This window comes from Triticum aestivum, chromosome 6B, assembly GCF_018294505.1.
Source record: "Triticum aestivum cultivar Chinese Spring chromosome 6B, IWGSC CS RefSeq v2.1, whole genome shotgun sequence".
In the NCBI taxonomy this organism is placed as follows: Eukaryota; Viridiplantae; Streptophyta; class Magnoliopsida; order Poales; family Poaceae; genus Triticum; species Triticum aestivum.
Window position 1 is genome coordinate 181,294,971 of NC_057810.1, and position 16,738 is coordinate 181,311,708.

The following is a 16,738-nucleotide window of genomic DNA, read 5'->3' on the forward strand; positions in this document are numbered from 1 at the left end:
GTGCGTACTCCTAGATTTGTACTCGAGATGGTTTCCAATTTGACTATTGACAAGATTAATAGTACATGAGATGTATAATGTGAAAATTATATCATTGGAAACTCCTTTCACATACGAATTTGACCGTATGCTTTGTGTAAGTTGCATGTCATATATTATTATTTGGTCAAAGTTAGCCTCAAAAAACGCATTAGGCCCTGTATAGTAAATGGAAGGAGGGAGTAGTAGTGGAAGTGGATCCTCTGACGTAGGTATCCCTGCCTTACCCTCCCTTTCGGTAACTTACTGGCGGACCCCATGCTTACTAGGCCCTGCATGTCAGTTACTCAATGGGTTCGGCCACGTCAGGGGATCCTCATCCGTAGTATACTCCATTTGTTTTTATTTACTCCGCATAAAATGGAGGGAGTGGTGGTATAATAAATGACGCAGGCGGGGGAGGGGGAGGGACGTAGGTTTGCTCTCAACTGCGGTCCCACAAGCGAGAGAAAACGCAAGACGAAGCGCGTTCCATTTGGTGAGAGACGTGGAGGGTCCAGCGTGCCGGGCTGCAACACGAATGCGACAAGAGCAATGTACAGTCAAAACCGATTGACCCGTCGTCATCGGAACCACTATTCACACCAGAACCTTCGCTGCTCAGCCTACACCAGCCACTGCCCTAAAACCACACCAAATCTCCAGCCCATTCCCCCACCTTTCGATCCCCTAGCCCGCATCAAGCATCCCCTAGTTCACCGGAAAGCCATGGTGCGCCTCAAGATCACTTACTACAAGATGCTGATGCCGGAGCGCCGCGCAGAAATCACGGCGGCGGTCGGCGCCACGGACCTCCATTCCCAAGCTCGCTTTGCGGTGGGCCAATCCCCGAGTTCTCCGGAGCCAGGCTATGAGGAGGAGGAAGCCGATGCAATGTTCATGGCAGAGGTCGCGGCGCAGAAGTCCCCCGATGGGTATGAGACGATGGACGTTGACTTCGTGCCGGCGTCCGAGCCTCCCATGGTGCAGGTGGACCAGCGGTTCAACATGGCGATACTAAAGGAGGACCGGGTGGTAGAGGCTCAACTCGACGCAGAGCGCGTGCCTGCCGCTGCCATCGAGGCTCTCCTGCAGGCGTAACCGGATGTCGTGGATGTGAACTGGACGGCGGAGGCTCAACTTGAGGTGGAGCGTGCGGATGCCGCTGCCATCGAGGCCCTCCTGCAGGCAAAACCGGACATCCTGGACTTGAACCGGGCGGCAGAGGCTCGACTCGACGCAGAGCGCGTGGATGCCGCTGCCATCGAGGCCCTCCTGCAGGCAAAACCGGACGTCCTGGACTTGAAGCGGGTGGCGGAGGCTCGACTCAACGCGGAGCGCGCGGATGCCACTGCCATCGAGGCCCTCCTGCAGGCGAAACCGGACGTCCTCGACTTGAACCGGGCTGTGCTCTCGTCCGTGCAGAGCGCCCGCACGCTCCACTTGAATGAGTAGCTGGAGGCCGAGGACAACCACGGTGCAGAGACACACGTCGGCAGCTACGGCCTGTTCGCGCCGGCAGCCAAAGACGACGAGGCCATCTCTTTCCGCGAGTAGTGATAGTTTTTGTTTTTATGGATCTTTTGCTGTGTAAAAACATATATTTGTTATGCAAGTCGCCTGACTTCGGTCAGTCTACCATTTCAGGCGGTTGGATGAATATCCTACGTCTCCTAACCCTTCTTTCCTTCTTCCTCACCTCTTCTTCTTCCCCAACAGACCACCGCATGGGCCGTACGGATACTTCCCAACATGCGGTTGGATAAACATACTCTATGAACGAAAATTATGTGTCAGCGATAGGATGGCTGAGTTTAGTTTGTTCACATGCGACAACACGTGTCAGTGAGGGTGCGTTCCCTTGGTTGGGTTTGCAGCGTGCAGGAGCGACTGTGTGAGGGTGCGGTGCGACCGTGGCGTGCAGGAGCGACCATGACAGCCGTGCGCAAGTGTACCTCCTTCTCATTTTGAAAACTTTAGGCAAGCTTGGCAAAAATGTGTGGCGAAGTTTGGCAATGCAAGGCCTAGACCCAAACAGGATAAGTACGTACGTACTAGGAGTACTAGTGTTAAAAAAGAAAGGCAGGGTTTTCCTTCGCAGAATTTAATCGATACAAATCCTTGTTTCACGTGTCAATTAATGTGTATTTTTTCTCCAAAGACCAAAGAGCTAACCATCTCACTCCTCATCGCTTGATTAATGCAGCACCATGCAAACCAACCTTCTCACTTCCGCATGCATGCAGGGGATATTAATGTCCTTGGTTGCTAACCCCATCAATTTTGCCTCGGTTAGTGTTAGTGTCCCTTTGCAAATTGTAATTTTGATATTACTGGCCTTGTGTACAAAAAAATGGAGGTAGTAACTATATTTGACTTCCTTCCCCATTGCGGTGACATTGATGATATCTTTTTTTTGTGGTTTGGCAAAGTGCGTTCGATGGAGAACACCATTGAGGGAGACCACGGTAAGTCGTTTGCAAGTGCCGCCTGCAAGCCGAGACAACCGCCTTATTTGCATCCAAGAAGTCCTTTACTAGTACGGTAAGATGGTTTCTCGAAGAAGACGATGGAGAAGCGGAGTCAGCGAAGAGTGAAATGATGGTTGCTTCGTCCGTGCTTTTGTGATTTGATGCCTCACTGCTTTGTGATTTGTGATAGAAGGGACAGGGGAGTAGACTCTGTGCTCTATACTGTACTACATGCGTCCAAGCATGGGAAAAAGAGGAGAGACGTTGCATTTTTCTATTCCTTCAATCAATCAATCACGGAGCTTCGGTTCCATCTTTTTGGCTTTGGCAATACCGTCCACAATGGTTCCCACGATGCCAAAAGCTATTTTCACATTTGGCTACACATTGTGGATGCCCTTAACCGTACCACTTGGTTTTGCTCCTGTGTGCTATCTATACAAATCTCAATTATATTGATCTAAAAAATTATAGAATCAAGATTAGTAAAAAGGAGGTGATTTTGCCGCGCGGATGGTGGGGGAGGTTTCTTATTTGAGCAATGCTACATCCACGTAATGGTTTACGTAAAGTTACAAACAGATGTGATCTGGGACTATTTGATTGGATTAAAGGAGAGGATTAGGCCCACCCCACCTGAAAATAAGGGGGGCATATATAGATTAGATGGAAAGTATACATAGCAGCTATGCAGCCCTTTGTAAGTCTAGGATTAGGCTTCTTATTTTCGGAGGACGTTGTCCTAGCGGTTTGCTAACATGCGTTCCCACGTGTCAGTGCTTTACCAAGCCGATCCGCGTCCCACATGAGGCAGAACAATGGCAGAAGCGACACGTGCTTAAGTTGAAGAAGATGAGGGAGAAGCGGATTCAGCAACGAGTGAAATGATGGTTGCTTCGTCCCTCCAACTTCTTTTTTTAGCATTATTACTTCGTCCCTCCAACTTAACTGCGGGAAAGGTGCAGCTTTGTGATTTGATGCCTCATTGCTCATTACTACGCCGGCGCCATGACTGGGGTGCTTCACCCCGGCTGCTTTGCACTGTATTCCGGTATGGCACGTGGACCCGGTAGCTTGATGTCCCACATGTCGGCGAAAGGGACTAGAAGATTTATGAAAGCGAGCGCTCCACTCTTACGACGGAGGAGTAGACGACACGACGGCCCAGTGAACTGTCACTTGAACTGTATAGTACTATAGTTTTGCTGTTTCGCAGGATCCATCGATACAAACCCGATAAAACAAGAAAGGGCGGGATTTTTCCTGCGTGGTAGATGATACTGGCCATAAATTTCAAAGGCAATTTTAATGTATGCAAACTGAATAATTATAAGTAACAATATGATATCTAGTAAAACTAAAAACACATATGATTTATTGTGTTAGAGTGTAGTAGTAGTGCTGTAACATGCGAGAACGTGTAGAGATGTAGTTTTGGAGGGCCTACAGTGAGAAAAGCGTAATACGGTCATCGAACTTCAGAATAAGCTGATTATGGTCACTATATACGTGTTGCGGTGATTATACGGTCACTTGCTCACGGTTCAGCACCGGATTGCACTCTGTTGACTGACCAAATAGTCTGTGTGGCGCCATGTTGACTAGTTAAATTGACCATGTTCCTTGTGGGTCCCACCTGTCAGTTCGCATAGGGAAAAGGTCAGATAAACACAAATTTACGCAGGCGCGACAAGGCTCCAACCCATGCACGGGAATCACCTGGTTGTGTATGTGTCTGTCAGGGCCTGATGTGTGCGCATGCACGTGTAGGTTGAGCACTTGAGTGTGAGAGTGTGTGTTCATCGTGTGGTGTACTGGTGTGTGCATGCATGCGTGCGTGTGTGCGTGTGAGTGTTGCGTGCATGCGTGGCTTCGTGTGTACGTGTGAGTGTTGCGTGCATGCGTGGGTGCATGTGTTTGTGCGAGTGTTGCGTGGATGTAGTTCGTCTGCATGCGTGCGTGTGTGTATAATCACCACACCAGCTCCTGTGTGTTAAAACAGACGGCTCAGCATACCAATACAAGGCCACCTTGTCCGCTGTGCCCGCGGTCATGACTTCCAACCACCGTCCAAATATTTTTTTGTCGTTTGTTTTCATTCTTACTAGCAAGATGCCCGTGCGTTGCACGTAACATCAAGATGCATTTGTATGAATTGTTTATCTTGTGAGAAAAAAAGGATGAACGAGGGAAGGCCTTATTTGCAAATGTGGAGAGGTGTGTGGGTACCTTTTTCCAAAATTGCCATAGTTTCTTTCCTATCCGTCAGATAATCGGACGGCCTATATTGCAGGATGGCAGGCACACCATCATCACCAACTCTGTTTTTATAAGAGTGTATTTTATGTATTTTATAAGAGTGTAGATATTGAGTAGATACAAGTCGACAGGTGGGCACGATGGTAGTGATATAATGTGATGCAACACTAGAGGTGCCACGTGGAGCGTTTAACTGGTCAACTAGTCATGTCATGAGAAAATATAGAGTTGTACGGTGAGCCCGTGACTGTATAATAACCACTAAACGTAAATGGTGACCATAATGAGTGGATTCTGAAGTCCAATGTACATATCGTGCTTTCGCTTCAAATACAATGATCGTCATTGCATATATCGCGAGAGAAAGATGAAACATGCATGAATTTTCTGGGGGCTTACTTTTAGAGGACCTGGAGATAGTTTTGTGTGCATACATGAAAGGGGCGTACAGGGGGGTATGCGATGGATAGAGAGATGCTCTTCGTTTCTCTTTATTATGACTAACTTTGTATATAGTATAAAAATATACAAATTCACAGTGCGGAATAAATATCATTGTGGGCACCATGCAATGAAAATTAGCGTTTGTACTCCTCCATATAACTTTGTAATGTTGTATATATGTAGAAACTCTAAAATAATTTTTTGGCCACACTTTATTCAAAAGGAATGTTGTATGCGAAATAAACGTGAAGAGAGGGCTTTTTAGATCAATGGGGTACGTGATGTAACATGTGTGAATGTGTAGTTGATGCATTCGGCGGGGCCTAGAGAGGTATGTGTGTGTATTACGTATTCGAGAGAGGCATGGATAGAGGGGCCGAGGGGGGGTGGGTGGGAGAGATAGCACGAGAAATGAGAGTGGTCTAGAGAGAGAGAGATGAATATGACGTCATGACGAGAGATTCCATTCCCTTGAGTGTGTATATGCAAGGGGGGAGGGAATAGAGGCACCAGGAGAAATTTTCTGTGTGTGTGGTGTTTGTGTTGGTATGTGTGGGTGTGAGAAGATAATGAGACGTGGGGGCAGAGGGCGTGTCACCGCGTGAGGTCCGGTGGATTGAGGTGAGGCCCTTCGTTCGGTTCCGTCCTGCGCCACATTGGTCGGCCCATGACGCATTTAGGAAGAACCATGGATGACTAGTTGTACAAGACAAAGATAGCAGAATTGTGAAGGACTCTGTGTCCACTGACAAAGCCGGCTAGGATTTGTAACCCTAGGTTCTCGGACTAAGGTAACCCCTTTATCTCTGATATTACTATTCATCCAACCTAACTTTAAGGGGCATCCTACAGAATGCTCTGCTAGAATCATACTCATCGATTAGGAAGAGAGGTGTGAGACAATGCGTGAGAGACAGGCCAAAAGATGATGTGCGTACATGAGACACATAGGCAAGTCCATGTATATAGAAAGGGTCGATGGGGATTGTGCGTGTGTATGTTTGCGAGAGGAAGAGTGCTAAAGGTTAGTGAAAACAGTTGTAAATGATTACGAGAGGGAGGGAGGGTTATATCTAGAGCATGTGTGCGAGAAAGACACCTCGGGAGAGAGTGTGTGAGCATGTGTCAGAGATCACCGATGGAGAGTGAAACTACACGTAAAAGACTGTTGTACACATTGATTAAAGATATAAATTGTATCCAAATATTAGGATGGGATCATGATATTTGCAATTCGCGTAAGGAGCGGTCATTGATCCATCAGACATCTAGATTCTATCGAATTTGAGCATGTCTATGTTATTATTCGACACAATTGATCCACATAGTTAGTATTTTGAACTCCAGACTATGCATTGCTTTAGCAATCGAATATAAACATGAGTATAGTTCATGTTCTGTGTGTAAAGCACATTATACATACGACATTTACACAATGAACATTATAAATAGCTACCTATGAACGAGCATACATTTGAATTCAACTTAAGGTAGTTTAAAAAAATCGAATTCAACATGAAGTCCATTCAATTATTTGAATTTGATATCATGGCATTTGTAAACTATACTTAAATTATGGGGGCACCATTCTTTGCTGTGATTTTGTACATAATAGCATATGTAGTCGTGTACAAAATAGATTCAAATTTAGCTGCTCCATTCCAAAATAATCGTAGTTATAGGATTTTCAAGTGTCAAAATTTCAAAAAGAAGCTGATAATTTAATGAGGTTTTCAAACATACAAGGTCAAATATAACGTTGTCTATTTAGGTCAATCCTCATAGTTCAAGAGTACTCTAAATGTGAATGCTTGTGTTTCAAAATTTCGAACGAAGCGCCAAAAGAGCCTCTACTCGCCCGAAACCGCGTGAGACCAATGTTTGGTAGTACAAGGAAATTACTTTTCTAATAACTCCGACCCGTGAAACCTACCGGCCCGATGTCCAAAGGTCTAAACCGGGGTAGGTTTGTAGCTTCATCTAGACGCCACACAACCGCCTACGAAAAACATTCATACACAATGGCCGCCTAAGCAAACATGCGCGCGGCCGAAATCGCTCCGCCCACTATTTGGGACACCTGGGATTACCATCCCACCCCCGACCTGCAGTAGGTCCAAAATTTAAGAAGGGGGCAAAGTTTGTACTTTCCCCAAATTTCAAACAAGCACGTCTCATCTTCTGTTCAAAAAGCCAAAAACAAGCGCGTCCCAGACCGAAACATGGTTCCCCCCCCACCCGCCCGATTCCCCATTCGTACTCCGTGGGCGCCAAAACTACCTCTCCAGCAGCCGCGAAACCCCGACGTCCTCCGTCCGCCACCCCATCCCACCCATCAACCGCCGCCCTCCTCCATCACGCTGGAGCCGATACCCCGACGTCGTCGTCCACCGCAACCTCAACTGCAACGCCCTCCACGGCTAGTAGTTGAAGTCGAGGCCGAGCCGTCCGTACCCGAGCCAGTTCAACCACGCTGTCCTGTGCCTCATCGTTGCCGCTCCAACTTTGCCTTCGTCCACCACACCGGAGCTGTTCCTGCTACGTCACCTTTCGCCGCATTTGGCCATGGGTTCATCCAAGCCTGCACCCTCCAAAACATCGGTTTCCCCGGTAAAAAGAAGACGATCGGTGTGACATGTGGAGGTGACCACACCGGCAATCGAAAAAGTTACTCCTCTTCCCTTATTCGTGCAAATCTTACGTCTCTGCTTGCACGGTATTCATCCCACAGAAGACACTAGTTGACCGCTTCTTCTTGATACTAGATGTTCCTAGTAACTTGCGACGCACAAGGTTTCTCCTCATATACTATTTCACCTTAGCTAGAGGTCCGTCGCCCCACTAAATTTCAATTTCGGGCCAGTTGATTCCCAATTAACGGAAGCATTCCTCGGCATAACAGGCGCTAGTACGCCTATTACACCGGGGAAGCAGTGCCTTCGTGTTTATCTTAGGGGCGTGTGCAGCCTAGAGCTACTGGCGCCCGATCTGGAGGTCGGCCGGGATTAAAGGGATGGTCTGGGGGCGCTGCCAAGCACGACGATAGTGTGAGGTCGAGGGGAGGGCGTGGCAGCGGAGGCAGGGGTCTGGGCTGGTGGTCGCTGGCGGTTCGAGAAAGATCGTCAACAGTGACTGGCGGGAGGTAGACGAAGGCCATCTGCCGTCCCTTATAGATCAGACGGTTCATTAAAAAAATCGACTGACCTATTTATTTTCAGTCGACTGTTATCTTAGATATGACCACATGTGGTGGTGTGCTGGAGGAGTACCTGCATTTCCTATGCTCATATATTACAAAATCATACGGAGTAGAATCTAATTTGGTTTGCCATGCAATGTTGTAGATCTATCATATGTATCCTGTCATTTATTTTCCAGCCACCTGCTATCTGCTACTTTTACAGTGCACTAGTTCTGCACACACTTCACCCATACTCTCACTATTGTGTTTTTATGCAAGGGTATTTCAGAGTCTGCCGAAAGAGAAGCAGCAAAGAAAAGAGAGAAGTCACGCCAGCTTTCTTCGCGGGTATGCACGACATGTTACAACGCTATAAAGGGTGCAGTGTCAGCAGATGGAGACGATAAACATAGCTCTGGAGTTGATGACCTCGCTCGCAATGAACCACCATCCTAGGTGCTTGCTTTAACTTTGCGGTGTCATATGTGGTTGCATGTTCCATATGGTGTCTAGCTTGTATTCGAAAGGCCGAAGTCGGTCTTCTGTTTGGTTCTAGGCCTAGCATTGCCACGCGTTGCCACATATTTTTGCCAAACTTGCCTAAGGTTAGTTGATCAAAATGAAAGCCACAAGTTGGCAAGTCTAAGGGAATCTTGCCACATTTTGTGTGTGTATGCCACGTGGGGTCCAAGTGTGGCTTGCCTAAGGTGTGGCTTGATCCAAACACTCACCTAAGTTAGTGAAACTTGCCTAGCTTTAAGTGTGGCAACATTTGGCAAAGTTAGTAACAAACCAAACAGCCCCAAGATAAGGAAAGATATTTGTTTACATGAACCACCATCCCGTGAGCACCAGAAGACAAATAGCTAGTCAGGGCACTGGCCGAGCCAGTGACAAGCCCAGCAAAGATAGGCATCACCTGGAAGCCAACTAAAAAGCTGCGATGGTGGCGAAGCAGCCCGCCTCCCACCAGGCTCTCAGGTCCTAGATGATCATGCTCACCACTCCAGCCGGATGTCTAGCTTGTATTGCTTCCAATTTGGTTAAATTGCATCTGCTTAGCTTACACATTATACCTTTGAGTATGACATGCCTTTCTGTTTTTGGTACATACTAGTACATCTGTGTATTAACCATGTTCTTACATCAAACTAATGTTCTTGTGTATTCCTCATCAATCACTTATGACAAGGCAGGCAGGCAAGGGGACTACTCCTCATTTAAAGAATGCAGCATCAGCCTCCCGACATGATTCTCAAGAAACGGAAATGCTAGATGAAGATAGTGAACGTAGTGCTGTAGTTGATTATAACATTTCACCTACACTAGCATCACAGGTCCTTGCTCTAACTTGGCAGCGTGATATGTGGTTGCATGTTGCATATGGTGTCTAGATTGTAATTCTTCCAATCTGGTTAAACTGCATGTGCTAGTCTGCTTAGCTTATACATTATACCTGTTGATGTGACATGCCTTCCTATATTTAGTACATAGTACATCTGTCTATTAAGCATGTCCTTACATAAAACTATTGTTTTTTTGTATCCCGCATCAATCAATATGACGAGACACCTTTAGTATATGCAGTGCGATATTAGTTGCATCTTTCATATGATTTATAGCATGCGCTGCTTCTAATTTGTTGAAACTCCATTTATGATGGGACACTTTTAACTTGGCAGAGTCATATTGGTTGCATCTTTCATCTGGTGTTTAGCTTGCATTGCTTCTTATTTGCTGGAATGGTTTCTGCTTAGTTTACATAAATAGTTGTGAACATGCCATGCCGTCCTATTTTTCGTACATATTCCATCCTGGTATCATGTGTTTGCCTTACATCAAAGTAGTGATTGTCAGTATCATGCATGAATGAGTTCTGAAGAGAGAATTTTATTGCTTTTTCTTGTCGGTTTTACTTGACAATTCAAAATCAATAAAGTGGAAGGAAGTTAGCAAGGCAGCGGATAAAGGTGCTCCTTCCGAATGGAGGGCCTCTACAGTTTCTACTCCTCCACACCCCCAAGATGATTTCCAAGACAATACATGCATAGACACTCAACAACGCTGTGTTTATGATGAGCACGTCTCCCCTAGTGCAGCATCACCGGTGCTCCCTCTAACTTGGCACTGTTATATGTGGTTGCATGTTATGTGTGATGTCTAGCTTGCATTGCTTCTAATTTTGTTGAATTCCATCTGCTTACTTTACACATTATACTTGAATAAGACACGTGTTCCTGTTTCTAGAACATACAATATCTGTCTATCACACCATGTTCTTACATCAAATTACTACTGTTGTGTAACCTGCAACAATCACTTATCATAAGACACGTTTGACTTTGGAGTGTGATATAGGTTACATCTCACATTCTTTTCTAGCTTGTACTACTAATTTGTTGAAATGGCACTTATGACGAGACCGTTTTAACTTGGTAGAGTGATATTCGTTGCATCTTTCATATGGTGTCTAGCTTTCATTGCTTCTAATTTGTTGAAATGCCTTCTCCTTTGTTTACACATCATAAGCTGTGAATATGCAATGCTGTGAATATGCAATGGCACTAATGGCGAGAGACCTCTAACATGGTAGTGTGATGTTGTTTGCATCTTGCATATGATTTATTTCTTGTACTGCTTCACATTTGTTTAAATGCCATTTATGATGAGACAATGTTAACTTGGCAGAGCGATATTTGTAGCATCTTTCATATGGTGTCTACCTTCCATTGCATTGCTTCTAATTTGGTGAAATGTCTTCTTCTTAGTTTACACATCATAGTTCTGGTTATCTGTTCCGTCCTGTTTTTCATACATATTACATCCTCCTATCATGTGGTTGTCTAACATCAAAGTTCAGTTCGTCTGCATCACGCATCAATTTGTTCTGAAGAACTAAATTGCTATTCATTTTTCTTGTCGGCTTGACTTAACATGGCACAGAGAAAGAGGAAGAAACACAGAATGGCAGGGAATGAGAAGCGGATGAATCCTGCAGATTCTGCTGGTACTGATGGTGCAATAGAAGGTCAAAGTCCAGCGGAAAATTCTACAAACACGGCATCCCATGCTACACGAGGTGCAAAAAAAGCCAAACAGAAACAAATAGCTGCCACCAAACAAGCAGAGACAGCCCTAGTTCTTGCAATACCTACCACAGTACTACCAACTGCACGACTTACTCGTGCGTCAACTGAGCTAGCAACACGTTCCCAAGCTCCCTTGCCACCTGACACTACTTCCCAAGCACTCTTGACACAAGACGAGTTGGCAATATCAGATGAACCTTGTGAGCTTCAACAGCAAGAAGGTAGTTGCTGGAGTCAAGTTACAGTTGCATGCTTCTTTATATGTAGTCTCACAGTTTGATGTACACTAACACTTCCTATGCTCATTGTTGGACTAGCACCTAGGTTCAAGAGGAAACAAACATCAGGGATAATGCTCGATAGGTTAACTAAATCTAGAGGAGGAAGAATGGAGATCCGTTTTGAGGCAGGTTTAAAAATGCCACGTGATGCTATAGAGTCAGCCAAGTTAGTATCAGAGGCAGCGGTTGCCGTTAGGTGTCATTTACGTATCCTCCCAACATGGATTCAGTACAGGAATGACAAAGACGAAACCCATTTCAACACCTTCCTCGACCATTTATCTGTAAGTATGGTTATGTATGGAAACTACTAATATCTTCTTGCTCTGTCCCATACTTTCTAGGTTGCTGATAATGAGACTCCCATAATTTTCAACATATGAGGTTCAAGTTGGATAGCCAAGATGATGCAACCAGACAAGCTTGCACCCATGTTTTCAAGTCTGCTCTGTGACAGTATCGGTATAAATTGAGGAAAACTCACTTTGAAGGCAAGGCTAACAGTGAACTTTCCCAAACATCTCCAGTGGAAAATATATCGGATGAAGACTGGAGGGGCCTTGTTAAACACTGGTCTGATCCGAAGTATCAGGTACATTATATATATGTGATCAGATCACAAGTTGAAGTCCTATTTACGCATGTGCCACACAAATCTATCTTCTTGTAGGTGAATTGTTCAAAGAACAAGGCCAACCGTACGAAAGTGATATTCCAACAGACGACAGGATCTCGTAGCTATATTGCACACTGCGAGGCTCTTGTAATTAGCTGTTGCTTCACTCTTTTCATTGTAACATATTATCAGATCTATATTGACTTGTTTGAAATGCAGAGGAAAGCCCGCAAGGACCAAAAAGTACCTGAACCAAATGCTGTGGAAATCTTCAAGGACTGTCACACCAGCAAGAAGAAGGGCATGACTACACCAGTCAAAGTCGCTATTGTAAGTCCTTAATCCTCATGCCTTTTAGCTACTATTTACTCTGACTTGTGCCTTGAACTGCATGGTTGGCAGCCAATGTCTATTACTCTTTTCAATTTTATACACAATTGTCTTAGCGTATCATTGCACCTTACAAGGTTTAAAAGAGAGGAGTATGTTCCTTTGATCTTGACCCGTAATCTAGTTCCGTGCTGGACTTGCCAACACAATGTTACAATTGCCTGTTTGTCTGTTCTCAGTTGTTTTGTGATATGAATGATGTCATACTATGCTTACCGTATTATAAACTTCGCCTCTTTATCCTTAGCCCTCAATACAATGTGAAGAAATAGACAATACATTAGCGATGGTACATGGTCATATGTTTGGAACCTGGTTTTATTATGTACTTTGCAATAAAATACAACTAATATTTTACATGGGTTCACCAGAATAAGTTCTGTATATAGACCAAAGCTATTTTGTTTGGTTTTGCTGCCTCCTTAATATCTTCTGTTTTGGTACTACTAATGTAAAACCTCAACTTTTCAGCGAGCTATGGAAAAAATGGTGGAACCGCCACCTTCTGAAGGTGGCAAGGCAACTATAACCGCAATGTCAGCTCTTGCTGCAGTGGGTCAGTACTTTTCCACTAATAGTGCCGAAAGCATGTTCCTGCATAATATTGGGTTGGTTGTTAAGGCAATATCGTCCAAACTGCCTCATGATCAAGATATGCAAGCTCAAAGCAATGTTATATCTGCGCTCCAGACACAAGTCCATTCCCTAACAGAGACCCTTTGTGAAACAAGGAGAGACATTGCTCGATGTCGTCAAGATATGCATGGTTTTGAAACCAGACTATCAGACATTTGCTATGTTGTTCAAGAGCCTAGGGGAAATAAAAGCGAGGGTTATGGTGCTCCATCGGACAATACAGCATGAAAACATAACAGTCAGGTCAAATGAACTGAGCTTCTGAACTTCTGGTGGTGCATTTATCTGCTAGACTATTAAGTTTTATGCCAACCTTCCTTTTGTTATATAGTTGTAATTTGTTTTGGGGCGATACAAAATTTATTCTTAACATGCAGCCACCAGCTGAAGAAAACAGCAAGCCATTTTTGTATAGTGTAGGTTGTTCCCTATATTTGCACTGGTGGCGATCTTTGATGCCGAGTGGATGTAATCTGTGCAATCGCCTTAATAGCCTAGCATTAGTTTCGGCCTTATTTATTTCCTAGTCTTCTTTTTCCCTGGTTTGCTAGTGGCCGCAACTACCATGGGCCATATACGGGCCGTAGGATCCATGGGTCTCCTACGGGCCGTCGATAAATGGGCCTCCAATAGGGTCATAAAATCGGTGGGCCTCGGGCCGTCTGATAAATGGGTCTACATGGCCCGTAATTGGGCGTAATTGGTATCGACCCAGCACGGTAACGGGCCGTTAACAGGCCGTAGGACAGCAAAGGCTTAATTCTGTCACAGGCATAACGGGTCGTTAATGGGCCAGAATATAGGACGGGCTGGAAACGGCGCAACGGGTTAACATGCCAGAAACGGGCTGACTCTTGCCATGGGCCGAATTTGGCCCATTAGGGGAACAGGCCAGTAACGGGCCGACTCTTGCCATGGTCCAAATTTGGCCCATTAGGGGAATAGGCCAGTAACAGGCCGGAAGTAATCGAGGGCCGAAAAGGAGCCCAAGAACGTATGGGCCGTCAATACGCCGGAAGGCAAGACGGGCTGGAAACGGCCAATGTAAATCACGGGCCGTTAACGGGTACAAAGAAAATTACTGTTCATTATGGGCTAGAGTCACCATGGGCCTGTAAAGGGCCGAAAGATATGAAGGCCTCATATGGGCCGAAAGACGTCGTGGGCCATACATGGACTGAAAGTGATATGGGCTGGTGTTATATTCGACGGCCCACATGACGTTGTTGGGCCGATTTCCTTTAGGGCCTAATGGGCCGTAAAATGGGCTATTTGCGAAGAGACCATTAACAGGCTTTTCATGGGCCAGCCCGTTAACTTTTGACCAAGTCAAATGGGCTGTCTTTGTAAGCTAAATGGGCCAGTGGTGGGCCGTGGCACGCGTCGACCTATCATAGGCGCCTATCTGACCCACTGACAAGCTGACACGTGCTTCGTCCGGCCAATAAGAATTTTACACGTGGAAATTTCCCATTGGTCGGGGCTGTTAACGGGTTACCGGATCCAAAACCCGACCCGATAGCTTAACGGTGTTCTGTTACAGTGGATGCCACGTGTCGGTCACCCTTGACGAAAGCACTTCTGTGACGTGCGATTTATCGTCATGGAAGTGGACACTTCCGTGATGATAATTTTGGTAATGTCATGGAACACTTCTACAATAGCACAGGTATGACTATCTTGATTCTGTCATAAAATCATCATGGATGTACATGCATGACAAAAAATGCGACCTACTGTGACAAACATGTATCATCACGGAAGTGCATTTTTTTGTAGTGTAGACTCGCCCTCCGCTTGCTTGCAATTCGTCAGATCCACAATTGACATGGGCTTCTTGCACGTGTCTTTAAAATTCTGGATGAACCGGGCCTTTAGCTCTGCCCATGAGCTGATTGAATTAGGTGGCAGGCCTTTCAACCAGGTGCAGGCGGTTCCATCCAACATCATGGTAAAGTACTTAGCCATTGCAGCATCACTAACCTCCAACAGCTCCATAGCCATCTCGTAACTCTCAATCCATGCCCTGGGCTGTAAGTCGGCCGTGTAATTCAGCACCTTCCTAGGTCCCTTAAAGTCCTTGGGCAAGCGCTCGTTACGTAGAGCCGGCACCAGACAAGGGACTCCTTCGGTCCTGGTGGCCACGCCTGCCTCGATAGAGGTCGTCAGATAAACCGGATATGGCTGGTAAGCCGTCAACTAAGCCGCCTGCTCAGCCGCCTGTTAAACCGCTCGCTCAGCCTCTTGACATATTTTGTCTTGATCGATCAAGTTAACGGCCTCATGGCGCGCCGGCTTAAGCCCACCTGGCTGGTCATGGTGCCTGACGTTGCTTGAAACGGCCGCTGAATCCATGTGCCTGCTATAACTCAGGCTTCGGCTTCGACGAGGGGTCGAGTGGATCCTGTCCCGGCTGTATGAGTATGCCTCCTGCTATGCCAAGGCCGTCTGAAGAAGTTCTCTGACCCGATGGGTTTCAACCGTGCCGGAGAGTCACCATCAATTGGGAGAGCCGCCAATCGTGCCGCTGCCGCTATCATGTTCTCCAACGGGTTAGAATAGTGACCCGGGGGCGTTGGTACATACTGAGGTGGCGCCATGTTTACGCGGGGAGGTCCCATCACCTGCGGTTGAACCGGCGCACCGTGCCTGGGTGTTGCAACATGGTCCGCTCCTATGCGTGGAGAGAGCCACGGCGGGTTACCTATACGCGGGGAGAGCCACGGCGGGTTACTGGGCCCTGCTCCTGGTGTGTGAAAGAGGTTTTGAGCGTCATAAACTGGGGGGAGTTGAGACTGGGTCTTCTGATGCCTTCTCCTCATGACCTCATTAGACGCGTTCTGATCTTGCGTGAGCCAGAAAGTCTGTGCCTGGATCTGCTAAGCCCGAACATTCAGAGCTGCCCGCTCTGCAGTTATCCTGACATCTTCCGCTGTTAGATTGTAGCGACCAGACCTCAAACAGTCTAATTTCTGTGCTTCAGTGTCATCCCTAGATCGGTAATGCTGACACACACAGTACTCGAAGGATTTATAACAGAGTAGCAATCACACACTTATTACATCAAACTCAAAAGAGAACTTATTACAATAAATATGGCTTAAGGCCATCTAATAATGATAACAACGGAAGGCTTGGAATATAAGCGAGTCCATCAACTCCAACGACATCACTGCGTATAAGATCACGACCTAAGGCACCTTACTCGTTGTTTGAAAAGTCTGTAACATGAACGTTGCAGCCCGAAAACGGGTCAACACATGGAATATGCTGGCAATGTAACACATAGAGAGTAATGCAAGAGTAATGCTATACTACATGCATATATGGCTGGTGTAAAGCTCTACGATTAC